The sequence below is a fragment of the Fundulus heteroclitus genome, chromosome 23 (assembly GCF_011125445.2).
Source record: "Fundulus heteroclitus isolate FHET01 chromosome 23, MU-UCD_Fhet_4.1, whole genome shotgun sequence".
In the NCBI taxonomy this organism is placed as follows: Eukaryota; Metazoa; Chordata; class Actinopteri; order Cyprinodontiformes; family Fundulidae; genus Fundulus; species Fundulus heteroclitus.
Window position 1 is genome coordinate 26,952,465 of NC_046383.1, and position 5,693 is coordinate 26,958,157.

General features: G+C 39.1%; 1 long non-coding RNA gene across 1 annotated transcript; it reads left to right on the top strand.

The window, feature by feature from the left end:
- The first annotated feature begins 1,866 nt into the window (after window positions 1-1,866).
- Window positions 1,867-3,561, top strand: LOC110369113. The gene is made up of 3 exons (XR_002428717.2): window positions 1,867-1,898; window positions 2,895-2,943; window positions 3,285-3,561. It is a non-coding gene; the product is annotated as an uncharacterized LOC110369113 (long non-coding RNA).
- The last annotated feature ends 2,132 nt before the right edge of the window (window positions 3,562-5,693 follow it).

Genomic DNA, 5,693 nt, shown 5'->3' on the forward strand with positions numbered 1-5,693 from the left:
TTGTATAAGCTTTTTTTTTTTTGCAGAGACTGAAATGTGCTACTGTTTCCCCTTACAAAATAGCTCGAGCTCAGTTGGAACAAATTTCACAACTTACCTGAATATAAATGTAGACTTTGACTTGGCCATTCTAAAACCTGAATGCGCTTTGATTGAGATCATTGCATTGTAGCTCCCGCTGCATGTTTAAGGTGTCTGTTTTGTTTGTGTTTTCGTTGCAGTGTCCAATAGGTTTTCTTACAGTACTGGACTGTATTTTTCATCATCCATCTTCCCATCACCTCTGACCTGCTTTCCAATCCATGTTGATAAAAAGCATTGTCACAATATGAGTCTTTCATCACCTTTTTCAATTTTGGAAAGGGGCGTATTTAGCGTGATTGTGTTCTTCCACATGTTTGCTGTGCCCTTGTGCATGGCTTGTGACAAACTAAAAGCATGAGTCGCTATGACCTTCGTTTAACAATGGCATGCTTATTGAAGCTCTACTGTAATGCTCCGATATTTTGTGTTGAACGATCATTAATTATTTTTGTCATCATGTCAGAGTTAGGTGCTACCTTGTTTAAGTTTTTTTAATGACTGAAGTTGCTTTTGTTATTAATATCTTAAAGGGAACATATCATGCAAAATCCATCTTTTTAGCCCTTAAATACATTTTGTTGTGTAATTGGAGTCTCTGGCAATGCGGAAAAGTTTAATTTTGTATCTGCAGGAGCTTCTTAGATATCTTTTTATTCTTTTTGGGTCATACTTTTCGTGCTGCTGAATTTTCTCTGTTCTCTATTAAATATTTTGAAGAATTATGTCACAGAATTTGCTGCGTAACTGGCAATGACTGTCAAGGACTTACAACTAACCAATATCACGAATTTGCCATTTTTTATTTTTCAATGGTATTTTGTTGTCCAAGCTGAAGGATGCCAAAACTACAAGTGGATACATCAAAATGCTCAGTTTGTGAGTGTATTTACCCACACAATTCAATACACTGTCCCCCAGATTACAAAAAAATGGCCAAACCATGTGGAGTTGAACACCCTGCAACCTGGAGGAGGACGGGTGTGAAGTGCCTCCTTTAGATTTGAAGAAACCACACAACTTGCTCTCAGACACACCTCAGAACAGGGGTGAAAAGGGGGAATGTGGGGGTAAATTAACATGGAATTCAGGCAAAAGCGTTTCAGTTCCATTTTACATAGACCACAACTGTGAAAAAAGTGAAAAGGGAGAACCTAAAAGCATGACCTTGTCATGATTCCAAAGGCAGGTGCAGACACGACAGACTAAAATGCAGACATGAGCTTGGGAACTACATAGTGTCCTTTTTAATGAATGAAAGAAACAAATGCAGAGGCTTTAAACACGGCCCAGGGAGCAAACAAGAGGTGACACAATGGAGGATCTGACAACTGAGAAGAGTGGCAGGTGGTTTGAATAGAGGGAGTATAGGGAGAAAAGCAGGAGGGCAGGTGAAAGCAGTCATATAATAGCAGGTGATAGGCAAAAGCAATGAAGGTGATGAGCAGAGGGAGACTGATGACGGGGAGAAACAGAAATCTAACAAAATACAGATACTAATTATATCTGCAATGTACAAATAAACACACATTAAATGATAAATAACTAAAGAAGACCCAAAAATAACAATTGAATCAAAACACAAACACCCAAGGATCATTAAAACATATGCATGAATTAAACCACTTTGTCCACATTTCTAAACAACTTTTAACAATAATTCAGAAAAAGAACCGAAATTCCAAAGCACTTTTTACTAAAATTGAACTCAAACCTCTCCGGCTGGCTTCAACTACAGCTATCACCAGAAAGATATTTACCAATACTATAACAGGTCCCAGGAATGCTGTTGCAAATATGTTTCCTGTATGAAGCAGGTGAAAGCAGAGCAATGAGGACAGGATGCATCACATTTTCATTCAGTTTGCCTCTAAGGGAAAACCTGAAAATAGGCATCACTTTACAGGTCCCTGAAACAACAAATGCACAACAAATGTTTGGCCTAAATATCTCCATAAACAAGCAAAAAAATGTCTACATCAACAAAGAAAATATATTGCAAGGTTTATCTTCCTAAACCCTAAATGTGGTAATCCCTTTCTTAGGGGTGCCACACAGCAATACTTCTAAAGACATACCGGCCACTGTCGCATCCAGGCAAGATTGACCAATTGCTGAGCAGAACAGGATATACTTTCAGATCTTTTTCTACTTTAGCCATCTCCAAGGACCCTCTCAACACTGCCTGCTGTTCCAAACAGCGATTTGAGTGAATCACGCTGCAGTGCCTTTAGAATTCTGACCGTTTAAATGCAGAGTGCAGAGTTGGAGCTGAAAAGTGCATTAGGCTCTTCTTCCTGCTGCCCCAAATGCTTTAAGCTGAACGATTCGACTTGAAGTATAGAGTTGGGTGCTATAGATGGCTTGCTGTGAACAACAAACCCAACTTTCTTTTCACATTTAAATACCAAAGAGTGAATCTTTAGAAGATGTCTTGAAGCAGCATACAAAAATCCTCAGTGGTATAGTGGTAAGCTGAGGTTTGGTGTATGCAGTCAATTTATTGTCTATCAGTTTTACCACAGGAGAAGAGTAATTGTGTCATCAAGGGGGGATAATCAGTAGAGCGAAGCACATTAGAGGGGAAGTGCTATTGAGCTATGTGTTACTCATTCCTGTTACTTCCTAGGAAAACAATTACTGTGTTTCAGTAACCAATGATTGAGACAACATGCGCTCACAGTGTGTGTAATTGATGAGTACTGCTGCATGCAAAATAACTTGAATTAGCCTTTAAAGAGAATGCAGAGGATTTATTTTTGTTTGTTTTTCCAAGTTGGGTTTGTCTCTAAAAAGCCGTTTTCCTGCTCCAGACTTTGCTTCGTCTGCTGAGACACCTGAGCTGCAAAACACATTTTGAAGGTAAATAGCTGAGCAATCTCGCTATCAGTGCCACTGAGAGGTACCATAACAACAATTCACTGATGCATGCTCAGCCTCCCTGCCGCTCACACATACCCCTCTTTCTGATACTCATACAGACACATACCCAACACATCTCTATATTGATTCCTCGTGAATTTCATTGTTGAGTAGAAATCACGTAAAACATAATTTAAGAGTGTGAAATGTGATTATGTTTTTTTGAATGTGTATATGTTCCACAATAAATGTTTCCTGACCCTGTTGCTGGTCACTCACATGAGTTGTATTTAATATACTTCCTGCTCAATCACTAAATATTTCCCTTTATAATCCCACAGAGGGGACATTTGTCTCTGCCTTTGACCCATCCCTCAGGCAGCAGTATGCTCCCAACATTGAGTGACGCACAAGGAACAATCTGTGATCAAGGGTCTTGCTCAAGTACCTGGAGTGACGGACTCCGCCAACTATTGGGGCCTCACCACGACACAAACACCTGGCTCTCTAACCACCTGGCCACCACTTCCATGTCAGGTGTTTTTCCTGTCGAGGAATCAACCTCTTGTCTCCTGTGGAACTGGTCGGGATACTCACCACCATAATAATAAGGAGAACCCTTGGGACCTTAATGAAACCATAACTAGGGTTTTATCATATTAAATTGCTCTAATGATTCCTATCCTGTTTGACCTGTGCAGCGTTTAAATATTGCTTACTGTAATAAAATCTCTCATGAAAACTTCTACAAATCCAGCACAGAAAAAGTGAAGTACATCAAGAGTCAATGCAATGTGTCCAAGAAAAAAAAAAAAAACACTTGCTTAAATAAAAATTGTGGAATTGTCATTTTAGGACAGTCTGTGGTTATATATACAGAGTTGATGCTATCTGTTTACATACACTATGAACATCCTAAACTTTTTTTTTTTTTACGTTTTTTTTTTTAATTTTTTTTTTTACTTAGCTTCAAAATATATACATGTCAAAAGTACTTTTGTTGACTTGTCCTTTAAACTGTATGGCTTGGGTCAAATGTGTTGGGTATTCTTTCATAACCTTCATGCAATAGTTTCTGGAACTTTGAACACTGTCTGTTTTGAAGACCCATGTGTGCCCTGGCCTTAACTTGCCTCTTTAATACTTTACTATTATTTTCTTATAATGGAATATTTTTCAACGCACCAGTCCTTCCTGCAACAAAACAGCCAAAGTACATACTGCTACCCTTGTATTTCATAGTTGGGATGGTGTTCTTAGGCTTGCAAGCTTCCACATTTATCTTCCATTGATGACCTGGTATAACTGCTTTAGTCACCTTTGTTTTCCCCTTCCTGCAGCCCTGGCTTACATCGTTAGAGATCTAGAGACACCTGAGAGTAACAGGAGGCTGTAAAGCCATCATGTGGTGTTACACTTCCTTCTCTCTGAGTGACTGTTTCCTAACATGGTGATGTTGTTAAATGCATCCTTTTACAACAGAAAAATTCAAGGCTGGTACTATTTATAGTCATCCATAGAATAAATGTCACCTGTACCATTAGCCATCTGACATCACTCATCATACTGGACAGATGTTTGACTTTTTGCTATGAAATGAAAGACAATCCAAAAAGCATGGTTATTAAAGCAGCATCATGTACGTTTTGGCCCAAGTATTAGCTTAATCTGAGAAACATTCAATGATTTTTCAGGTTAATATACAGCACTTTGTACATATCGATGCTCCGTGCGGGCTGCTCTTCTCAAAAACTCGCCTATGTAAATTCAGGGGGTCAGATCTGGTTTACAACAGTCTGAGTTCAGACTACCATAACAGCAAAACAACAGATATGACACCTGATCACACGTATTTTTGGTTCTCTGATGTAGGATTTAATCTAGAGGGGTGAATGTGGACTTGTCCTTACAAGTAACTTGATGACTTCTCAATCTGCCGGTCCAACGTGGTCTGCTATCAGTTTCCAAAAACTGCAGGGAAACTTTATATTTTGCAACAGTGCAGTGTTGCCAGCGGCCATCAGACTAAACTAATAAGAAAATAAGCCACAGCTTCTCTCTGCCTGCTCAGCTGAGAGGCCGCAGTGGTATGGGGGAGTGACAAATGCAGAGAGGAGAGACGAGACTGTCAGATGTGCTCTAAATCAGAATTAAAATTCAAAGCGGCATGAGGAGGTTTTTGCCCAAGCCATGGCGGGACAACGAAAATGACTTTTAAAACTGAAATTCAAAAATGAAGACTTTTTGCACGCAGCGTAATTTTTTTTTATTGGTTGGTTTTTAACGGGTCCTATTTGGTGTTATTGCATTAACAATTGCTGTCTTAAGGCCAAAGAGAGCCCAACAGATTTACTGCCACAAGGTGAGCATTACTTTGGTTGGACATTGAATATTTGCCCTGCCTTATTTAATGTTCCTTGGCAGAGGAGCGGTCAACTCCCCCTGCAGAGCTCCCATACACTGCAGTTCGATCACTGGCCATGAACAAATTTTTGAAACAAATACTCTTTGAAGACAAAACCTAATTACTTTCAGCGAGCATAACATGAAAGAAAACCTTGCTAAATTCACAGATCTGATTTTGGTTATTAAATATTAAATTGTGTCTGTGTATAGAAAGCTGGGGTGTACTTTGTATTGTCTTTTGCTTTTTCCTTCAGTCCTGGTTCATGGTTTGTTAATAGTAAAATTATATTTAAGCTTGACTCACTCAATTCATGGGGGTCCTTAATATTATGTCATCTCTCTTC